This window comes from Rhinatrema bivittatum, chromosome 3 (assembly GCF_901001135.1).
Source record: "Rhinatrema bivittatum chromosome 3, aRhiBiv1.1, whole genome shotgun sequence".
Classification (NCBI taxonomy): domain Eukaryota; kingdom Metazoa; phylum Chordata; class Amphibia; order Gymnophiona; family Rhinatrematidae; genus Rhinatrema; species Rhinatrema bivittatum.
This window is the reverse complement of record NC_042617.1, coordinates 547,963,949-547,986,060: the sequence shown is the minus strand read 5'-3', so window position 1 is coordinate 547,986,060 and position 22,112 is coordinate 547,963,949. Positions and strand designations below refer to the sequence as shown.

General features: G+C 43.6%; 5 non-coding genes across 5 annotated transcripts; all 5 read right to left on the bottom strand.

Annotated features, from left to right (window-relative positions):
- Nucleotides 1-13,758: 13,758 nt before the first annotated feature.
- Nucleotides 13,759-13,831, bottom strand: TRNAV-AAC. Its single transcript has one exon. It is a non-coding gene; the product is annotated as a tRNA-Val (tRNA).
- A 1,864-nt stretch (nt 13,832-15,695) lies between these two features.
- Nucleotides 15,696-15,768, bottom strand: TRNAV-AAC. Its single transcript has one exon. It is a non-coding gene; the product is annotated as a tRNA-Val (tRNA).
- Nucleotides 15,769-17,632: 1,864 nt separating this feature from the next.
- TRNAV-AAC lies at nt 17,633-17,705 on the bottom strand. The gene has a single exon. It is a non-coding gene; the product is annotated as a tRNA-Val (tRNA).
- A 1,865-nt stretch (nt 17,706-19,570) lies between these two features.
- On the bottom strand, nt 19,571-19,643 carry TRNAV-AAC. The gene has a single exon. It is a non-coding gene; the product is annotated as a tRNA-Val (tRNA).
- A 1,865-nt stretch (nt 19,644-21,508) lies between these two features.
- Nucleotides 21,509-21,581, bottom strand: TRNAV-AAC. The gene has a single exon. It is a non-coding gene; the product is annotated as a tRNA-Val (tRNA).
- Nucleotides 21,582-22,112: the final 531 nt, after the last annotated feature.

Here is a 22,112-nt window from a genome sequence, read left to right as displayed (position 1 = left end):
CTGAGTAAATCTGACAGACTGGAAGAGAAAGAAAGAAAAAACATTTAAGAATTATACATACCTGAACCTGTAGAATGGAAAAGTAGTAAACCTGCAAACAGAAAACAAAAGAAGATTAAGAAACAAATCTCATACTTAGTATTAGAAAATTGTTAAAAGAAATGATAGGAAATTTGGTGCACAAACTTATCTGATGATACTGCTGCAGTTACTGCATTATTCAAATTAAGTTTATAAAAATTTGTAAAATAATCTGTAAAAGAGAAAATGAAAATAAAAATAGCACAAGTAAAAATACAGTAACTCTGGATTAAATGTTAATGTATTATTAGTACAAGCATAAATTGGAACAGAGTAAATAATCAAAATTGCAAGAATTGGTTCTATTATAACTTGTAATCGTAGATAAAACAATTAGATCTGTTAACAAAACAATATTATTGAAGAAGTTGACATAACTGAACCATTATACATATCTGTTTTCTATATTGCCAGGTGAGCAAAGGAAAGAAAGAAATAAAATTCACTACGCAAAAAGGAAAATTCTAAATTATAGTTTAGCTTTACTTTTATTTAACTTATTGCTTTTGCTTTCCCTCCCAAACTCCAGGAGATATAACTGTATAGGTTTTTGGTCCCAAACTTTTTAAACCTGTTAAGAAAGAGAAGCCATCATGTAGTTCAATTCTGTGGGCTCAAGAATTATGGAGGACCTTTTTGATTATTCCATCTATTATAACCCCCCTATACTCAGGCATTGAAAACAGGGAAGGTCCCAGCCCTGGGATGGCTGCACAACAATACTTGCAGGATAGAAGACCAATTGTGCTTAAACTGGCTACTAAAGAAATCCACAGTTTATGGATCTCAGCTTGAGTATTTGTCACTGCAAAACCTAAGTCATGAATCAGGATGGAGACAACAGATTTAAGGGATATAAACGTCAGGCAATCATAAATGCTCCAGTGACTCATACTCGTCATTCTTAATCAAATATACATTATGGGGCAGATTTTAAAAAGTTGCGCGAGCGCGTACTTTTGTTCGCGCAGCAGGCGCGAACAAAAGTACGCCTGATTTTATAAGATACGCGAGTAGCCGCGCGTATCTTATAAAATCTGGGGTCGGCGCGCGCAAGGCTGTGCAAAATCGGCAGCCTGCGTGCGCCGAGCCGCGCAGCCTGCCTCCGTTCCCTCCAAGGCCGCTCCGATTTCGGAGCGGCCTCGGAGGGAACTTTCCTTCGCCCTCCCCGCATCTTCCCCTCCCTTCCCCTCCCTAACCCCCCCTTAACTTTGTGCGCGTCGGCCGGCAGCCCTGCTCCGTCCTCCGGTCCCGGGGGCTGGTCCAGAGGCCTCGACCACGCCCCTGGGCCGGCGCCACGCCCCCGGACCCGCCCCCGAAACGCCGCGTCAGTAGGCCCTGCCCCCGACACGCTCCCGACATGCCCCCGACACGCCCCCTTACAAAAGCCCCGGGACTTACGCGCGTCCCGGGGCTTTACGCGCGCCGGCGGCCTATGCAAAATAGGCGCGCCGGCGCGCAAGGGCCCTGCACGCGTAAATCCGGAAGGATTTACGTGTGCGGGCCTTTGAAAATCCGCCCCTAAGCTTCTTTTAAAATCCTGTACCAAGTTCCTTTACTTCAGCCCCGAACTGTCTATTGGAGTCTACATTAGGAAAAGTGACCAATGAGCAAAACATTCAGATCTTAGGGAATGGGGCACAGAATTCTGTTGCTATGTGTTTCTATAAAGGTAAAAGTAAAATATTTCAGATATTATAGCAGGGCCTTTAGAAAGGGTGGACACTAGGCTAGTACATATATATATATATGTATATGTTTCTGTGGGGGTGTGTTAGTGTGCCATGCCATTGCAAAGGAAACCAGTTTTGGAACACTTCTTCCACTACGGGGGTACTTCCTACATACAAACTGACTGGGACACAATAGGACTTTATTACAAAGCTTACATCTTCATTATTACCCTGTAAATCTGGTTAGTTTTCCCTCAACAGAAGTATCTAACTTCCATCTAAAGTCTATATCACCTGAGGTTCAGCTGCTTCAGAAGTCATTGGCTAATTGAAATCTTTAGCAGGGCATATCTTGGTGCTGTCAGGACCCTCTCTGCTCTTAGCACTTACTATAATCTTCCTAGTTTCAGCTCCTGTGCTTATACTTTTGTATATGGTCATCGTGGGGGAGCTTAGCCGTTGTGGGCTAGAGTGGCTGACTCTCATTGGTTAGCAAGTTCATATACATGAAATTCAGCAAAGCTCATATTCAGAAGTTTCCCTCCTTTGTTAGAGTTCATTGTCAGGCTTTAATTGGATAGAGTTAATTTCAAGCCTTATTTGATCACCATGCCTTGTTTAAAAAAACATCAAAGTTTTTTTTCCTTGGTTTTGCACATGCAGTTAGTTTTCCAGATGTATTTCTGTACTGTACTAAGTTCTGTACAAGTCTGTGTGGATCACCTCATGATGGTGACATGTTTCTTTGTGACAATCTTTTTAGTATTTTTAACATAACATTTTCATGCAATTGAATTCAAGCCTTCTCATGCAATTGAATTCAAGCCCATCCTACTAATTTATTTCCCCTCCCATTGGGATTCTACTGTGGGTTCTAGCTTCTGTACAAGATTCACAGCCAGGAAGTGGCTGCTTCTAGCTAGAGAAACCCCCCCCCCCCCCCGATGTTTGTATGTTAAATTCTATATGAAATTGGCTAAAATATCTAAGACTGATCACTACTGACCATTAATACCACTGCTGTCATTACAATGGTCAACATAAAATCTCACAGCGACAGCATTATTGGAAGGGGACTAGCCATCTGGATGCTTCATTGGAGAGGAATCACGCCTCTCTCTCCCCTCCCCCCCCCCCCCCCCCAGCTGGGGCATTGTTTAGTCCTACAACGGTCCTGATTCCAAGTACTAGTTACTAGTCTGTTGCGCTTCAGTTCCATCAATTAAACCTCAATGATGGTAGCTATTGCAGCTATGGATTGGTAACTATTACACTTTTACAATAACTGTAGTATTTGACAATGTTTTTCATGAGAGACGCTTGAGGAAATTAAAGTCATGGAATAGGAGGTAGTGTTCTATTGTGGATTGTGGTTAAACAATAGAAAACAGGGTAGGGTTAAATGGTCAATTTTCTCAATGGAGAACGTGAATAGGGTAGTGCTCCAGGGATCTGTACTGGGACCACCTCTTTTTAACAAATTTATAAATGACTTAGTGATAGGAATAACAAGAGAAATGATCAAATTTGCTGATGTTACAAAATTATTTGAAGTTGTTGTGAGAAATTGCAATAAGAGCTTGCGAGTCTGACCATCCAAATGCCAGATGACATTTAATGTGGACAAGTGCAAAGTGATGCACATAGGGAACAGCAACTCAAATTATAACTACCCAATGTAAGGTTCCACATTGGGCGTCATGACCCAGGAAATACTCTGTGCAGCGACAACCATAAAAGCAAATAGAATGCTAGGAATTAGGAGAATCCAAGATGGCGGCTTGAAGCTACCCTATCTCTGGCAAAAAACTTGCATAAGAAAATAAGAAGTTGCCATACTGGGCCAGAGGTTCCTGGATCCAAGATGGCTGAACATGCTGGCTGTGCGTGAGGTTGTCCTGTTTGGGTTGTTTTGCTTTCATTTTGGCATGCCTCACTTGGTGAGAAAGCGGCGGACTAAAGAGCGTGAAGCCCAGCCAATGCATTGTTTCCAAAATTGGCCCAATGGACTTTAACATGCAATGGAGAATGGAGGAACCAGATGTGGTCTCGCTGGGAAGCGATCGGGAGGAAGGTTTACCCAACTCCTCCCCTGAGCTTCAAACCACTCTATCCCTGGAAGTACGGACTGCCCGGCCAACCCTGTGGAAGGGAGGCCTAATGACCAACCCCGCATGTCCACAGCACTAGCTGCTAGTTGGACCTTGAGTGGGTGACAGGAGGCAAGATTGTTGGATCTGACCTCCGAAGGCCCCCGGTTAACATCGGCTGCTGGGGAACGGCCTAGAAGCACTGAATTTCAGTCAGTGGCTGGAGCAGCTTTGGCAGTACCTGAATTTATTAAAACAGACCTGGTAAGACCTTCAGTGATCTCCCTTGACTCAATATGGGAGGCTTTTCAAACTCTTGATTTTAATATTCTTAAACAAATGGCTTGTTACCTTCAGCAAGGCTCCAGCAGGCTCCTGCAGCACAGCTCGACTGCATCGTTTGACTTGGTGCGGCTCCGCGCAACTCGAGGCTTGACTCCGCCCCCTTTTGTCGTCAGCAGCCGGCCAGAATTTCCCGCGGTAGCGCGGGAAAATACTGTATTTAAAATGAGCTCTCCAGCACAGCATTGCCTCGGTTACAGGCTAGCTTGTGCTGGAGCTTTGGTGGATTCCTATTGATTGCTTCTTGTCTTGACACGGACTGCCTTTCAGACCTGTTTGCCTTGCTGCCTGCCTTTGGATTACGTTTGCCTTGGTTCTCTTGTCTGCTGCCTGCCCCGACCCGGACTGCCTTTCAGACCTATTTGCCTTGCTGCCTGCCTTTGGATTACATTTGCCTTGGATCTCTTGTCTGCTGCCTGCCCTGACCCGGACTGCCTTTCGGACCTGTTGCCTTGCTGCCTGACTTTCGGATTATGTTTACCTCGGAACTCTTGTCAGCAGCAAGCCCCGACCCGGAATTGCCTCTCGGACTATTCTGAGCATCTCTCAGTATAAGGTAAGGTGGTCTTCTACATTGGTTCCACTATCAAGTCAGTAACAGTTAGCCAAGGCCATGGAGCCTGTACATCTGACCGCTTTACAAGCCATTCCTGGATTAGCCTCTCGAATCCAACAACAACAGGGAGTACTTGATCAGGTAACAGGAGATCTGGAATGGCTAGCTGCTCGCATGGACGCTTTGGCACTGGCTCCACCTGGGACCCCATCTGCCGCCACTCCATCTGCCTGCCACCTCCACCTCGCTTCAATGGAGCTCCTCTGCAGTGTCGGGGCTTCATAAATCAGTGTCACATGCACTTTTCACTCCAACCGCCACTATTTCCCTCAGACAAGACTAAAATCACCTTTATTTTGTCCTTGTTGGAGGGTCCAGCTCTAGCCTTGGCATCGCCTTTATGGGAGAGAGACAATCCCATTTTGAATAATCTGGACCGATTTTTGAAAGAATTTCACCTCATCTTTGATGAGCCAGGACATTTGACTTTGGCAGCCACCAGTTTACTTCAGATCAGGAAAAGGTCCCGTTCGATTGGGGACCATGCCATTCAATTTGGAGTTTGAGAGGGAAAGCAAAGGTAATAAGTTAAATTTCAGGAGAGGGCATGAGAACAGCCAATGGCTTGACGACCCTTTCGTCTATCACCCACCTTTCAACGACCACTTGAGACACCCAAGTCTGTGGAACCTCAACCTACACTTGAGGAACCTATGCAAATTGGCAGGTGTCGACTCTCACCTGAGGAATGACAACGTAGGAGGTTAAATAATCTCTGTCTATATTGTGTCAGAACAGGACATTTTGTGAACAATGCCCTAACAAGTCAGGAAACTCCCGGACCTAGGCCGGGTAGGAGAGGCCTCCGTGGGTCCCAATGTTCCCTCTCTACAAATATTAATTCCAGTTACTATCTCCTTGGGAGACGAGTCTGTTCATCTCCAGGCTTAGGATTTGTGGATTTGTGGGCTCTGGGCTGAGGTGAGAGATGGTACTGCCCATGGGGGGGGGGGGGGGGAGCCCTGTGAGCCTCACCATCTGGAGCCGAGGTCTCAGCTGCTGGGTATGTAGAACAGCAGGTACTGGAAAGAGAGAGAGTAGAGAGAGGCACTGCCCATGGAGCGGGGAGTGTAGCAAGAAGTCACACAGACACAGAGGCTCCACAGGGTCTGTGGAGTGGGGTATACCCAGAGAGAGGATTCCTCAGTGGAGATGATACAGCAATGGTTCGCAGAGCAGGGTACACCGGTGAGGGTTCCTCAGTAGAGATGATACGGTAGTGGTCCGCAGAGCGGGGTACACCGATGAGGGTTCCTCAGTAGAGATGAGACAGTAGTGGTCCGCAGAGCAGGATACACCGATGAGGGTTCCTCAGTAGAAACAATACGTGCACGAAAGTCCCGCTATATAGGCAGAAGCTGGCCCGTCGACGTATTTGGCATTCCTCAGGAGATAGTGGCCCTCGGCCCAACTGCATGGGCTCCTCCGTTGGAACCTTCGCTGGAGACTGCGGATGAGAGCTGGGCGAGGAAGGGCGTGGCCGACTGGGCCCATTGGAGCGTCATCTGGTGCCAGCTATTTCAAGGGACCTTTCCCAGAGGCGGCGTTCGATCCTGCCTGCTAAATCAATCAGTGCATCCAGGGACACGGGAAGGTTGCGGGCCGCTAGCTCATCCTTAATTTTGGGTGAGAGGCCGTCCAAAAAGATGGCACGAAGGCAAGGTTTTTCCCAATGGAGCTCTGTGGAAAATGTTCAAAACTCCAAGGTGTAGTCCATCAAGAGCGTCCACTCTGCCGGATGTGTAAGAGCTCTGTAGTGACTTGAGTCTGCCGACCCGGGGTCTCGAAGATGGCCTGGAAGCATTCCAGAAACCCCCGGAGGGCCAGTAGAAGTGGGACCAAATGCTCCCATAGGCCTTTCCCTCGAGTAATGACAGGATATAGGTTGTCTTGGTCAAGTCATCCAGGAAGAGGGCGGATTGCAGGCAGAAGTGCATGTTTCATTGGTTGAGAAACCCACGACACTGCTGTGGGTCACCCGCGTAGCCAATAAGGAAATTACCAGATGGGGAACCGGGGCAACCGTTGTGGAGCCAGGCACAGGAGGAATATGGGCGGAGGTGGAGACCACCGAGTCCAACCGGGCATTGAGGCGTTCCATAGATGCTGCTAAAGATTCCAGAACCTTCTGCTGCTCGAGGATTTTTTGTGTGAGTTCCATGATTGCTTGTAGTGCAGAAGCCTCTGCTGGATCCATGGCCTTGGCTAGCTGTTACGGACGTGGATCCTTGGGCCAAAGGGGAGTTGGTACCACCAGTGGGGAGGAGCCCCACGGGAGCCCACCATCGACAGGCAAGGCTGGAGAGACCTGAGACCCCCCTGGGGCTTCACCATACCAGCCCTCATTCCCCTCAGGTTGAGCCCTTGGGTACTGGGGCCAGCTGGACTTACATGGGGTCTCAGGCAGGTAGTGTATCTTGAGGTCAGGCAGGCAAGGGTCTTGGCAGGTGGCATATCTCATGGTCAGGCAGCCAAGGGTCTTGGCAGGCGGCGTATCTCGTGGTCAGACAGGCAAGGGTCAGGTCCAAAGCAGGCAGAAATTCAGGAACTCAGGTACAGATGAATGGAGGTTCAAAAAGACTAGCAGGAGCCAGGAACAGGCCTTACCTTAAATAGTTTGAGGCCTGGGAGGAGGAGTCCTGACCCCTCCCGCAGTGACCCCTGAAAAGGGGTCACGTGGCGAACGCACCCCTGGGGGTCAGGAGGAAGGCCCGAGCGGGGCCCGACTGCATGCTGGTCGGTGCGCGGTGGTGGCGTGGCGGCCCGGGAGAGAGGCAGCAGCGGAGCTCGTCTGCAGTGGTTCCCGGCTGTGGCAAGGCTTCTGGGGCCAAGGAGGCGGAGCCAGCTGTGCTGGTAAGGGAGGGGGACCAGTCGTGGGTCTCCGCGGCCGGCTCCTGTAACAGTCCACATATGTGCATAAGCAATGATGCATGAATATCTTGTATCGGCAAAAAAATGGGCAGAATGTGAGTGGGTCATGGAATGCTCTGGGGCGGGGCCAAGAGATATGTGCGCAAGTAGTTATGTGCCTGGGCGCGCGTCTAGGTCCGTTTCAGTGCAAAGTTCATTTTGCTATAGATGAGGCGTAAGCCTGAATAAAACTATTTCTCGGCATCTATGAAGCACTTGAGGGGTCTGGGAGGAGTGCAGGTTAAAGAATCATGGGGTAGGGGCTTGAGGACCTAGCTATAGACAGGGCATACTGGCGGAGAAAATGATGAAACTGGTCATGTCCTGGACTCACGCCTGTTATAAAATTCCCTCACTTGCGCAGCTCAGAGCCAACATTTCCCTGATGTGCGTATTCACGTTTAAAATAGGGAGCATGCATAAAACGCCCAAACTCTACAGTTTTCATTGAACATGATGCTTTATCTCCTTTGTGCATATTCCTTCACCTTTCTCTCATACACATACTAAGCAGACAGAGAAGCACTGGATAAGAGGAAAGGTTGCAGCTCCATTAGAAAATTCATACAAATTCAGATATTTCTATGTTGTTTTCCAATGCATTCTAAACACTGCTTCTGCTGTGCTACTATTCAACACAAGACCTAGGAGTAGCACCCTGAACCTGGAAACAAACCCTCATTCTCTAATTGGTAGTGCATGAACATTATCAAGCCATCATTCTCTATAAATGTAGTTGAATATCAAAGATTTATTTTTATTTATTTATTTATTTATTTATTTAAAAATGTTTATATACCGCCTTTACAATTCAAAAGAATTAATCAAAACGGTTTACAACCAAACATACATAATGAATAAACTTTAAAATAAAACAAATTAAAACTAACATTAAAATAATAGCACAATAAACATTCATGTCCTACGACTTTAAACAGTAAAATTTAGGTTTGTTTTGATTTTTATTACGAGTATTTTAGGCTACAAGTCAGATACATATGCATGACCAGTTCCTAATAAGCAGGAGGAACAATCATCAATGCTTCCCAAGTTTCTGTGAGGTGATTAAGACAATAGACTAAGACAAGATATTTTGATTTATTTTTTTAATTTGTATGTAACCTTTCTTTGATGCTGCAAATCCTGCAGTTAGCATATACTTTGTGATCTGTACTTTGCAAATGTCTCTAAAGGATTTTGTTGCCTTTATTCAGAATGGTGATCAATAATGCTAGCATTCATGGATCTTTATTTCAAAATCACAGTATTTCATTAAATTTAAGAAGAAAATCTTTTATAGCCTTTGGGTTCTGTTCTTTCCAGCCAATTCACTGGCAAGTAATTAAAGATAAAATAACTCTTATTTTGTGTTTTGCATTGTTCCTGTACTCGGGTTTGCTGGTGCTGGTGCAGTTGCTCAAACTGCAGATGATTGCACGGCACCAAGAAGACATGGCTTGTGGTGACCACATTAAAGAAATACTGTAAAATCTGTAATGCAAAAACCTATCTGTGAAAACTCATGGTATTTGTACTAAAAATATATACCATTTCTATTTCCACCAAATTTCTTCCATTAAAAAAAAAAAAAAAAAAAAAATGCATATAGAGGTCCATAAGTTGCCAGGTAATTTAGTGGCAATAAAGAAAGCAATTACATCGATCCTTAATTGTGAATGGCACAGACAGGTGCCATTCACAGATAGAACCACACCAAACTGAATTACATTGCCAGATTGAATGATGCTAGGAACGGACATAAAGACAATTGCCTTGCGGCAGTGGCAGTCATATAATCTATACTGTGTGTGGTGCATTCATCCACATGTCAGATGTATGGAGACTTAATGCACGCCATTGGAGAATATAACACCTGCCTGATTTTCTCCTAAATGTTCCATATATCTTATTTCTCCTAGAAATCATTATTCTCTACATTTCTAAAGATGAAGCATGCTGGCTCTCATTTTTCCTATCTATTCTGTCATTTTTATTTCTTCTGGATGGCTGGTTATTTTTATTTTTTTTTTTTAAGATAGCTAAAGCCATGGCTCTGTTTGCTGTATAAGGAAAGATTTTTTCACAATTTTTGTCAAATTGCATGAATGGAGCCCTAATTTTTTTTCCAGCTATAGAGTTGACTTAGGCTTATAAATGAAACATAGTGGTAAGCCAGAGCAAAGATATTTTAATGCTTTGCCCTGTATGGAATTATGGGTAAGAGGTATAAGAAATATCTAGTGCAGGTACCATGAACCAGACTGCTTGAACTGAAGTTTAACTTTCACACTTCGTTCTCAATATGTATTTATTTATTGCATTTTATATACTGTCATTCTGTGTTCAATCATAACGGTTTACAATCAAATACAAATAAAATCAAATCAAGTTAATGCATTATAAAACAGATAAAATTGAACAAAATCAATTTCATACATTCTATTTAATGATCATGCAGATATAGATTAGTATATGCAATAAACTACCCGTAATAGGCATGGAGAGACCTGCTCTGAAAAAAGGGTTTGGAAATAGTGGAATATAAGAAGTTTTAAACAAATAAATAAATGACCGGCTGTGTCGCCAGACCTCTGAACATTTCCAGAAGCAGGGGAAGTCAATTACAATCTTGGTGATGTACTTTTGGAGGTGGTTTTATTTGTAGTTCTGATACACTGTTTTTTTTCTTCCTTAGTGTTGCTTTTTTATCTTTTCCCCACTGGCTCATTTAATCTCTCCTCCACTTCGTTTTATTCTCTGGGGCAATTTCTTCTTTTCTTGCTTGCTGTATTTCTTCCCTCCCCGCCCCCCCCCCCCCCCCCCCCCCCCCACTTAACTTGAAGTCTATAATTTTTAAAAGCAAACTACAAATCCTTTCAGTTTGACCGGTGCAGATTTCAGGATCCAGAAAGGTTTCAGCATGATCATGGTCACAGGGAATGCAAACTGTTATTTACATTAGTGAATCAATTTACATTCCTCCAGGTACAAACAAGCCCATCCTACAACCAGGAAAGAGCAATTTTCTCTCTTGAATGGTATAGAGAGGTATTCTCTAGGCCTGCACTTGTATATTTTTTTCCTTTCAGAGGCAGAAGAAGATTTTGAACTCCACGATTTATCTTTCATTAATGTTGCTATACCCACATAACCTTCTTCTCAAGTCACTATATTGGTTCTCTATCCACTTTTACATACAGTTCAAGCTTCTCTTACTTGCATGCAAGCGCATTATCTCTCATCTCTTATCTTTCCCTACAGCCCTCCTTGTGAACTCAGTTCATTGAGCAAGTCCTTCTTATCTATGCCCTTCTCTTACATTGCCAGCTCTCCACTCTGTGCTTTCTAGCTTGCTACAGAATATGCTTGGAATACGCTTCCCAAGTTGGCACGTCAATCTAGCCTAAAACCCCATCTTAACTTAACCCTTGATACTCTTGATCACAGCTCTGTTGATTTTAACCATATTCTTAAAGAATGACATCCCCAAAGTCTCTTATTTGTCCAGTATATTTTTCTTAACTAGACTGTAAACTCTAAGGAGAAGGTATAATCTCTTATGTATACTTGTACAGTGCTGCCTACGTCTAGTAATGATATAGAACATAAGAACATAAGATATGCCATACTGGGTCAGACCAAGGGTACATCAAGCCCAGCATTCTGTTTCCTACAGTGGCCAATCCAAGTCACAAGTTCCTGGCAAGTACCCAAACATTAGATAGATCACAATCTACTATCGCTTATTAATTACCGTTATATCAGTTTAAGGATTTATCTTCTAGGAACTCATTTAAACCATTTTAAACCTAGTTACACTAACTGATGTAACCATATCCTCTGGCATTGAATTCCAGAGCTTAACTATGTGATGAGTGAAAAAGAATTTTCTTTGATTTGTTTTAAATGAGCTACTTGATAACTTCATGGAGTGCCCCCTGTTCCTTCTATTATCTGACAGAGTAAATAATTGATTAACATTAACTTGTTCAAGTTCTTTTGGTAGACTTCAATTATATCCCCTCTCAGTTATCTCTTCTCCAAACTGAACAGCCCTAAAGTCTTTAGCCTTTCCTCATAGGACAGCCAGTCCATGCTCCTTATCATTGTGGTCGCCCTTCTGTGCACTCTCTCCAGTGCAGCTATATCCTTTTTGAGATGAGGTGGCCAGAACTGCACACAGTATTCAAGGTGTGGTCTCAACATGGAGCGATACAGAGGCATTATGACATCCTCAGTTTTATTTTCCATTCCCATCTTAATAATTCCTAACATTCTGTTTGCTTTTTTGATTGCCACAGCACACTAGGCTATCAATTTCAATGTATTATCCACAATGACACCTAGATCTCTTTCCTGGGTGGAAACTCCTAAGATAGAACCTAACATTGTGTAACTACAGCAGATGATATTCTTCCCTATATGCATCACTTTGCACTTATCCATGTTAAATTTCATCTGCCATTTGGAAGCCCAATCTTCCAGTCTCGCAAGATCCTCCTGCAATTCATCACAATCTGTTTGAGATTTAACTACTCAGCATAATTTCCTGCCATCCACAAATTTGATCACATCACTCATTATACCCCTTTCCAGCTCATTTATAAATATATTAAAAAGCACCAGTCCAAGTACAAATCCCTGAGGCAGTCCACTGATTACCTTTTTCCACTTTGAAAACTTACCATTTAATCCTACTCTCTTTTTCCTGTCTTTTAACCAACTTGCAATCTATAGAAGGACATTACTTCCTATCCCATGGCTTTTTAGTTTTCTCAGAAGCCTCTTCTGTGGGACTTTGTCAAATGCCATCTGAAAATCCAAATACGCCACATCTGCTGGTTCACCTTTGTCCACATGTAGGAGATTTGTGAAGTAAGACTTCCCTTGGGTAAATCCAGCTTGCTGTGCCCTATCAAACCATGGGCCTCATTTTCCAATATCGCAGTGGTAACACATGAGGGGGCATGTCCCATGCAAATCGCAAAAACATTGTGCACCACAATACAACAACCAATGAATCTTCATAGTACATGAAAGTGTCCAAACAGCCTACTTCCACAAACAACATGTTATATATATGAGAGAGAAAGAGAGAGGAGAGAGAGAGAACCTTCCTATAGTGCCTATGCCCTAGACAGGTATTTGTATCCCTATGGGAGGGCCACCTAGTAAGTCGAGGTGGGGATTAGGTATGAGCGTAGGGGGTTGGGGGCCACTCGCACATTCAACATGAGACGTACGGAAAGAACAGTGGCCTCTAGTGAAGATTTGCTGGCCGTCGGAGTGAGGAAACTCACTCCAAGAAGAGATTTGGGCAATGTTCTCTCCACCTAGCTTGATGGACACTCTACCTGGAATGGAGCTAGGTGGAGAGAACTTTGCCCAAATCCCTCCTTGGAGTGAGTTTCCTCACTCCGACGGCCAGCAAATCTTCACTAGAGACCACTGTTCTTTCCGTACGTCTCATGTTGAATGTGCGAGTGGCCCCCAAACCCCTACGCTCATACCTAATCCCCACCTCGACTTACTAGGTGGCCCTCCCAAAGGGATACAAATACCTGTCTAGGGCATAGATACTATAGGAAGGTGCTCTCTCTCTCTCTCACTCTCTCTCTCAAATTGTCATGGACCACAATAACCCTTTATTGGCTTAAGTCCAGATTGCTTACCTCCTATCTCAACCTGATGGTGACAGAGCAAGCCAAGGATGCAGGATGTGGATCTTTCAGCTCTGATATGTATGTTGTATCACTACTTGTCTTTCTTAATAAGCTTTCACACATTATTACATCATATTCGGTTACTAGGGTTCAATGTTTTATTTCTTGAAATCTTAAAAAGCACTTTAACATCCACAGTTGTATATTAAGGGATTGAGATGGTTTGCAAGAACTAATGCAAAATGCCTGTGATGATAGGCACTTCAGCACTTTAGATTAGGGAGGGCTGCATATGCTGTAGAATGTTACTCGGCATGTCTGTCCCGAGACAGGTGAAGACCGTGAGGAGGCAGAACATTAAAACTAGTATAAAAATAAGGAAATGTTTCTGCCTGGTTTCAAACCAGGGACCTTTCACATGTTAAGCAAATGTGATAACCACTACACTACAGAAACTGAGGCCATTTTGGTGGTGCTGGTTTCTTTCTAATATAAAGATCGTCTGACAGGGTCACGGCGGTATGGGATCCAGGAAGCATTATCCTTGGGTAAAATTCATTTACCTGCTTGTATTTTATATTCGCAATTGAAATGCAGAGGTCGTGGTGGATTACCGCCAACCTGCACTCCAACTAGGTTTGTCAGGAGAGGACGGTTAAAGGTAGTGCCCCCCGCCCCTTCCCAACACCACCTGTACTGCACAGGAAGAGATCTTCCCAAACTTGCTTTCCCTGTGCCGGGTGTTCTGGTCTCCTGACGGAGGCATGGGTTCAAATCCCTCTTCTAACATGCTCATCCTCTACTTTAGAACCTTAGGCTTATTTTTTCAATACATTTTAGGTTCTAATAGAAAAAGCAAATACGACAAGCTGGGTCGCACCGATGGTCAATTAAGGGCAGTATCCTGACCCCCAATCTCAAACGGATATTCACCAGCAACCGTGAATTTTACAACAATGACACCAACTTAGGTACCAGACCCTGCCGGAAACCCAGATGCCAATTCTGTCCACAGATTAAGCCAGACGACTCCATCACAGGACCCAACAACTTCAACTACAACATCCGCCCCTTTCACTGCTCTTGTCACTCTGATGTCTACACAGGACAAACAAGTCAATCCATAAGGAAAAGAATAAATGGACATAACTCTGTCATGAGAAATGGCAACATTCAGAAACCAGTATCAGAACATTTCAACTTTCCAGGACATTCTCTATCTGACTTTAAAGTAGCTATTCTCCTACAGAGAAACTTCAAAGGAGCACTCCAGGGTGTAACTGCTGAACTGGAGCACATTAACAAAATTAACAGCATCACCCTGGGTCTGACATGGACAATGGCCTCATGACTCATCACAGCTATCTGTGAACTTAACCTTTAGCAGCTCCAGCTGACTTTTCACACTTACATCAGTTATCAATAGGCTATACTATAATGCCATTAACACTCTCTCCACATCATTTCCTGACTAACTCAGTGCTTTTTCTCTGTTCCCCATATATTTTATCCATCTCATTCAAAAGAGTATTCATCTAGGAGCAGAGGTGTATATCACAGCGCGGCCATGACTCTTCAATGGTCTCTTCTGTTGCTGACTTCAGGAGGGCTAACAGAATGAATCAACATAAACTGTAAACTCAGGATCAACCGAGAAGGAAGCAGAGATCGCAAGCAGGTGATTTCCCAGTGGATGCTGTCTCTCTTTAATGTCATTTCCAGAAACTTTATTTTTTTTACTGTCATGTCAGATTTCTTGGCTTTCCAGCACCCTAAGTATCACCTCCATTAAATAGGCCTTTGAGAACCACAGGAATGATATCAACACACCCACTGTTATCGTCTCGTGTGATAAAGATGGAGGCTGTGTTATGCTTAAGTCCTGATTGCTTACCTCCTATCTCAACCTGATGGTGACGGAGCGAGCCAAGGACGCAGGACGTGGTTCTTTCAGCTCTTATCTCTGATATGTATGTTGTATCGCTACTTGTCTTTCTTAATAAGCTTTCGCACATTATTACGTCATATTCGGTTACTAGGGTTCGATGTTTTATTTCATGTTTAATATTTGAAATATTTCTTGAAATTTCTTGAAATATTTCTTGAAATCTTAAAAAGCACTTTAACATCCACAGTTGTATATTAAGGGATTGAGATGGTTTGCAAGAACTAATGCAAAATGCTTGTGATGATAGGCACTTCAGCACTTTAGATTAGGGAGGGCTGCATATGCTGTAGAATGTTACTGGGCATGTCTGTCTCGAGACAGGTGAAGACTGTGAGGAGGCAGAACATTAAAACTAGTATAAAAATAAGGAAATGTTTCTGCCTGGTTTCGAACCAGGGACCTTTCGCGTGTTAAGCGAATGTGATAACCACTACACTACAGAAACTGAGGCCCTTGTGGTGGTGCTGGCTTCTTTCTAATATAAAGATCGTCTGACAGGGTCACGGCGGTATGGGATTCAGGAAGCATTATCCTTGGGTAAAATTCATTTACCTGCTTGTATTTTATATTCGCAATTGAAATGCAGAGGTCGTGGTGGATTACCGCCAACCTGCACTCCAACTAGGTTTGTCAGGAGAGGACGGTTAAAGGTAGTGCCCCCGCCCCTTCCCAACACCACCTGTACTGCACAGGAAGAGATCTTCCCAAACTTGCTTTCCCTGTGCCGGGTGTTCTGGTCTCCTGACGGAGGCATGGGTTCAAATCCCTCTTCTAACATGCTCATCCTCTACTTTAGAACCTTAGGCTTATTTTTTCAATACATTTTAGGTTCTAATAGAAAAAGCAAATACGACAAGCTGGGTCGCACCGATGGTCAATTAAGGGCAGTATCCTGACCCCCAATCTCAAACGGATATTCACCAGCAACCGTGAATTTTACAACAATGACACCAACTTAGGTACCAGACCCTGCCGGAAACCCAGATGCCAATTCTGTCCACAGATTAAGCCAGACGACTCCATCACAGGACCCAACAACTTCAACTACAACATCCGGCCCCTTTCACTGCTCTTGTCACTCTGATGTCTACACAGGACAAACAAGTCAATCCATAAGGAAAAGAATAAATGGACATAAATCTGTCATGAGAAATGGCAACATTCAGAAACCAGTATCAGAACATTTCAACTTTCCAGGACATTCTCTATCTGACTTTAAAGTAGCTATTCTCCTACAGAGAAACTTCAAAGGAGCACTCCAGGGTGTAACTGCTGAACTGGAGCACATTAACAAAATTAACAGCATCACCCTGGGTCTGACATGGACAATGGCCTCATGACTCATCACAGCTATCTGTGAACTTAACCTTTAGCAGCTCCAGCTGACTTTTCACACTTACATCAGTTATCAATAGGCTATACTATAATGCCATTAACACTCTCTCCACATCATTTCCTGACTAACTCAGTGCTTTTTCTCTGTTCCCCATATATTTTATCCATCTCATTCAAAAGAGTATTCATCTAGGAGCAGAGGTGTATATCACAGCGCGGCCATGACTCTTCAATGGTCTCTTCTGTTGCTGACTTCAGGAGGGCTAACAGAATGAATCAACATAAACTGTAAACTCAGGATCAACCGAGAAGGAAGCAGAGATCGCAAGCAGGTGATTTCCCAGTGGATGCTGTCTCTCTTTAATGTCATTTCCAGAAACTTTATTTTTTTTACTGTCATGTCAGATTTCTTGGCTTTCCAGCACCCTAAGTATCACCTCCATTAAATAGGCCTTTGAGAACCACAGGAATGATATCAACACACCCACTGTTATCGTCTCGTGTGATAAAGATGGAGGCTGTGTTATGCTTAAGTCCTGATTGCTTACCTCCTATCTCAACCTGATGGTGACGGAGCGAGCCAAGGACGCAGGACGTGGTTCTTTCAGCTCTTATCTCTGATATGTATGTTGTATCGCTACTTGTCTTTCTTAATAAGCTTTCGCACATTATTACGTCATATTCGGTTACTAGGGTTCGATGTTTTATTTCATGTGTAATATTTGAAATATTTCTTGAAATTTCTTGAAATATTTCTTGAAATCTTAAAAAGCACTTTAACATCCACAGTTGTATATTAAGGGATTGAGATGGTTTGCAAGAACTAATGCAAAATGCTTGTGATGATAGGCACTTCAGCACTTTAGATTAGGGAGGGCTGCATATGCTGTAGAATGTTACTTGGCATGTCTGTCTCGAGACAGGTGAAGACTGTGAGGAGGCAGAACATTAAAACTAGTATAAAAATAAGGAAATGTTTCTGCCTGGTTTCGAACCAGGGACCTTTCGCGTGTTAAGCGAATGTGATAACCACTACACTACAGAAACTGAGGCCCTTGTGGTGGTGCTGGCTTCTTTCTAATATAAAGATCGTCTGACAGGGTCACGGCGGTATGGGATTCAGGAAGCATTATCCTTGGGTAAAATTCATTTACCTGCTTGTATTTTATATTCGCAATTGAAATGCAGAGGTCGTGGTGGATTACCGCCAACCTGCACTCCAACTAGGTTTGTCAGGAGAGGACGGTTAAAGGTAGTGCTCCCCGCCCCTTCCCAACACCACCTGTACTGCACAGGAAGAGATCTTCCCAAACTTGCTTTCCCTGTGCCGGGTGTTCTGGTCTCCTGACGGAGGCATGGGTTCAAATCCCTCTTCTAACATGCTCATCCTCTACTTTAGAACCTTAGGCTTATTTTTTCAATACATTTTAGGTTCTAATAGAAAAAGCAAATACGACAAGCCGGGTCGCACCGATGGTCAATTAAGGGCAGTATCCTGACCCCCAATCTCAAACGGATATTCACCAGCAACCGTGAATTTTACAACAATGACACCAACTTAGGTACCAGACCCTGCCGGAAACCCAGATGCCAATTCTGTCCACAGATTAAGCCAGACGACTCCATCACAGGACCCAACAACTTCAACTACAACATCCGGCCCCTTTCACTGCTCTTGTCACTCTGATGTCTACACAGGACAAACAAGTCAATCCATAAGGAAAAGAATAAATGGACATAAATCTGTCATGAGAAATGGCAACATTCAGAAACCAGTATCAGAACATTTCAACTTTCCAGGACATTCTCTATCTGACTTTAAAGTAGCTATTCTCCTACAGAGAAACTTCAAAGGAGCACTCCAGGGTGTAACTGCTGAACTGGAGCACATTAACAAAATTAACAGCATCACCCTGGGTCTGACATGGACAATGGCCTCATGACTCATCACAGCTATCTGTGAACTTAACCTTTAGCAGCTCCAGCTGACTTTTCACACTTACATCAGTTATCAATAGGCTATACTATAATGCCATTAACACTCTCTCCACATCATTTCCTGACTAACTCAGTGCTTTTTCTCTGTTCCCCATATATTTTATCCATCTCATTCAAAAGAGTATTCATCTAGGAGCAGAGGTGTATATCACAGCGCGGCCATGACTCTTCAATGGTCTCTTCTGTTGCTGACTTCAGGAGGGCTAACAGAATGAATCAACATAAACTGTAAACTCAGGATCAACCGAGAAGGAAGCAGAGATCGCAAGCAGGTGATTTCCCAGTGGATGCTGTCTCTCTTTAATGTCATTTCCAGAAACTTTATTTTTTTTACTGTCATGTCAGATTTCTTGGCTTTCCAGCACCCTAAGTATCACCTCCATTAAATAGGCCTTTGAGAACCACAGGAATGATATCAACACACCCACTGTTATCGTCTCGTGTGATAAAGATGGAGGCTGTGTTATGCTTAAGTCCTGATTGCTTACCTCCTATCTCAACCTGATGGTGACGGAGCGAGCCAAGGACGCAGGACGTGGTTCTTTCAGCTCTTATCTCTGATATGTATGTTGTATCGCTACTTGTCTTTCTTAATAAGCTTTCGCACATTATTACGTCATATTCGGTTACTAGGGTTCGATGTTTTATTTCATGTGTAATATTTGAAATATTTCTTGAAATTTCTTGAAATATTTCTTGAAATCTTAAAAAGCACTTTAACATCCACAGTTGTATATTAAGGGATTGAGATGGTTTGCAAGAACTAATGCAAAATGCTTGTGATGATAGGCACTTCAGCACTTTAGATTAGGGAGGGCTGCATATGCTGTAGAATGTTACTTGGCATGTCTGTCTCGAGACAGGTGAAGACTGTGAGGAGGCAGAACATTAAAACTAGTATAAAAATAAGGAAATGTTTCTGCCTGGTTTCGAACCAGGGACCTTTCGCGTGTTAAGCGAATGTGATAACCACTACACTACAGAAACTGAGGCCCTTGTGGTGGTGCTGGCTTCTTTCTAATATAAAGATCGTCTGACAGGGTCACGGCGGTATGGGATTCAGGAAGCATTATCCTTGGGTAAAATTCATTTACCTGCTTGTATTTTATATTCGCAATTGAAATGCAGAGGTCGTGGTGGATTACCGCCAACCTGCACTCCAACTAGGTTTGTCAGGAGAGGACGGTTAAAGGTAGTGCCCCCCGCCCCTTCCCAACACCACCTGTACTGCACAGGAAGAGATCTTCCCAAACTTGCTTTCCCTGTGCCGGGTGTTCTGGTCTCCTGACGGAGGCATGGGTTCAAATCCCTCTTCTAACATGCTCATCCTCTACTTTAGAACCTTAGGCTTATTTTTTCAATACATTTTAGGTTCTAATAGAAAAAGCAAATACGACAAGCTGGGTCGCACCGATGGTCAATTAAGGGCAGTATCCTGACCCCCAATCTCAAACGGATATTCACCAGCAACCGTGAATTTTACAACAATGACACCAACTTAGGTACCAGACCCTGCCGGAAACCCAGATGCCAATTCTGTCCACAGATTAAGCCAGACGACTCCATCACAGGACCCAACAACTTCAACTACAACATCCGCCCCCTTTCACTGCTCTTGTCACTCTGATGTCTACACAGGACAAACAAGTCAATCCATAAGGAAAAGAATAAATGGACATAACTCTGTCATGAGAAATGGCAACATTCAGAAACCAGTATCAGAACATTTCAACTTTCCAGGACATTCTCTATCTGACTTTAAAGTAGCTATTCTCCTACAGAGAAACTTCAAAGGAGCACTCCAGGGTGTAACTGCTGAACTGGAGCACATTAACAAAATTAACAGCATCACCCTGGGTCTGACATGGACAATGGCCTCATGACTCATCACAGCTATCTGTGAACTTAACCTTTAGCAGCTCCAGCTGACTTTTCACACTTACATCAGTTATCAATAGGCTATACTATAATGCCATTAACACTCTCTCCACATCATTTCCTGACTAACTCAGTGCTTTTTCTCTGTTCCCCATATATTTTATCCATCTCATTCAAAAGAGTATTCATCTAGGAGCAGAGGTGTATATCACAGCGCGGCCATGACTCTTCAATGGTCTCTTCTGTTGCTGACTTCAGGAGGGCTAACAGAATGAATCAACATAAACTGTAAACTCAGGATCAACCGAGAAGGAAGCAGAGATCGCAAGCAGGTGATTTCCCAGTGGATGCTGTCTCTCTTTAATGTCATTTCCAGAAACTTTATTTTTTTTACTGTCATGTCAGATTTCTTGGCTTTCCAGCACCCTAAGTATCACCTCCATTAAATAGGCCTTTGAGAACCACAGGAATGATATCAACACACCCACTGTTATCGTCTCGTGTGATAAAGATGGAGGCTGTGTTATGCTTAAGTCCTGATTGCTTACCTCCTATCTCAACCTGATGGTGACGGAGCGAGCCAAGGACGCAGGACGTGGTTCTTTCAGCTCTTATCTCTGATATGTATGTTGTATCGCTACTTGTCTTTCTTAATAAGCTTTCGCACATTATTACGTCATATTCGGTTACTAGGGTTCGATGTTTTATTTCATGTGTAATATTTGAAATATTTCTTGAAATTTCTTGAAATATTTCTTGAAATCTTAAAAAGCACTTTAACATCCACAGTTGTATATTAAGGGATTGAGATGGTTTGCAAGAACTAATGCAAAATGCTTGTGATGATAGGCACTTCAGCACTTTAGATTAGGGAGGGCTGCATATGCTGTAGAATGTTACTTGGCATGTCTGTCTCGAGACAGGTGAAGACTGTGAGGAGGCAGAACATTAAAACTAGTATAAAAATAAGGAAATGTTTCTGCCTGGTTTCGAACCAGGGACCTTTCGCGTGTTAAGCGAATGTGATAACCACTACACTACAGAAACTGAGGCCCTTGTGGTGGTGCTGGCTTCTTTCTAATATAAAGATCGTCTGACAGGGTCACGGCGGTATGGGATTCAGGAAGCATTATCCTTGGGTAAAATTCATTTACCTGCTTGTATTTTATATTCGCAATTGAAATGCAGAGGTCGTGGTGGATTACCGCCAACCTGCACTCCAACTAGGTTTGTCAGGAGAGGACGGTTAAAGGTAGTGCCCCCGCCCCTTCCCAACACCACCTGTACTGCACAGGAAGAGATCTTCCCAAACTTGCTTTCCCTGTGCCGGGTGTTCTGGTCTCCTGACGGAGGCATGGGTTCAAATCCCTCTTCTAACATGCTCATCCTCTACTTTAGAACCTTAGGCTTATTTTTTCAATACATTTTAGGTTCTAATAGAAAAAGCAAATACGACAAGCTGGGTCGCACCGATGGTCAATTAAGGGCAGTATCCTGACCCCCAATCTCAAACGGATATTCACCAGCAACCGTGAATTTTACAACAATGACACCAACTTAGGTACCAGACCCTGCCGG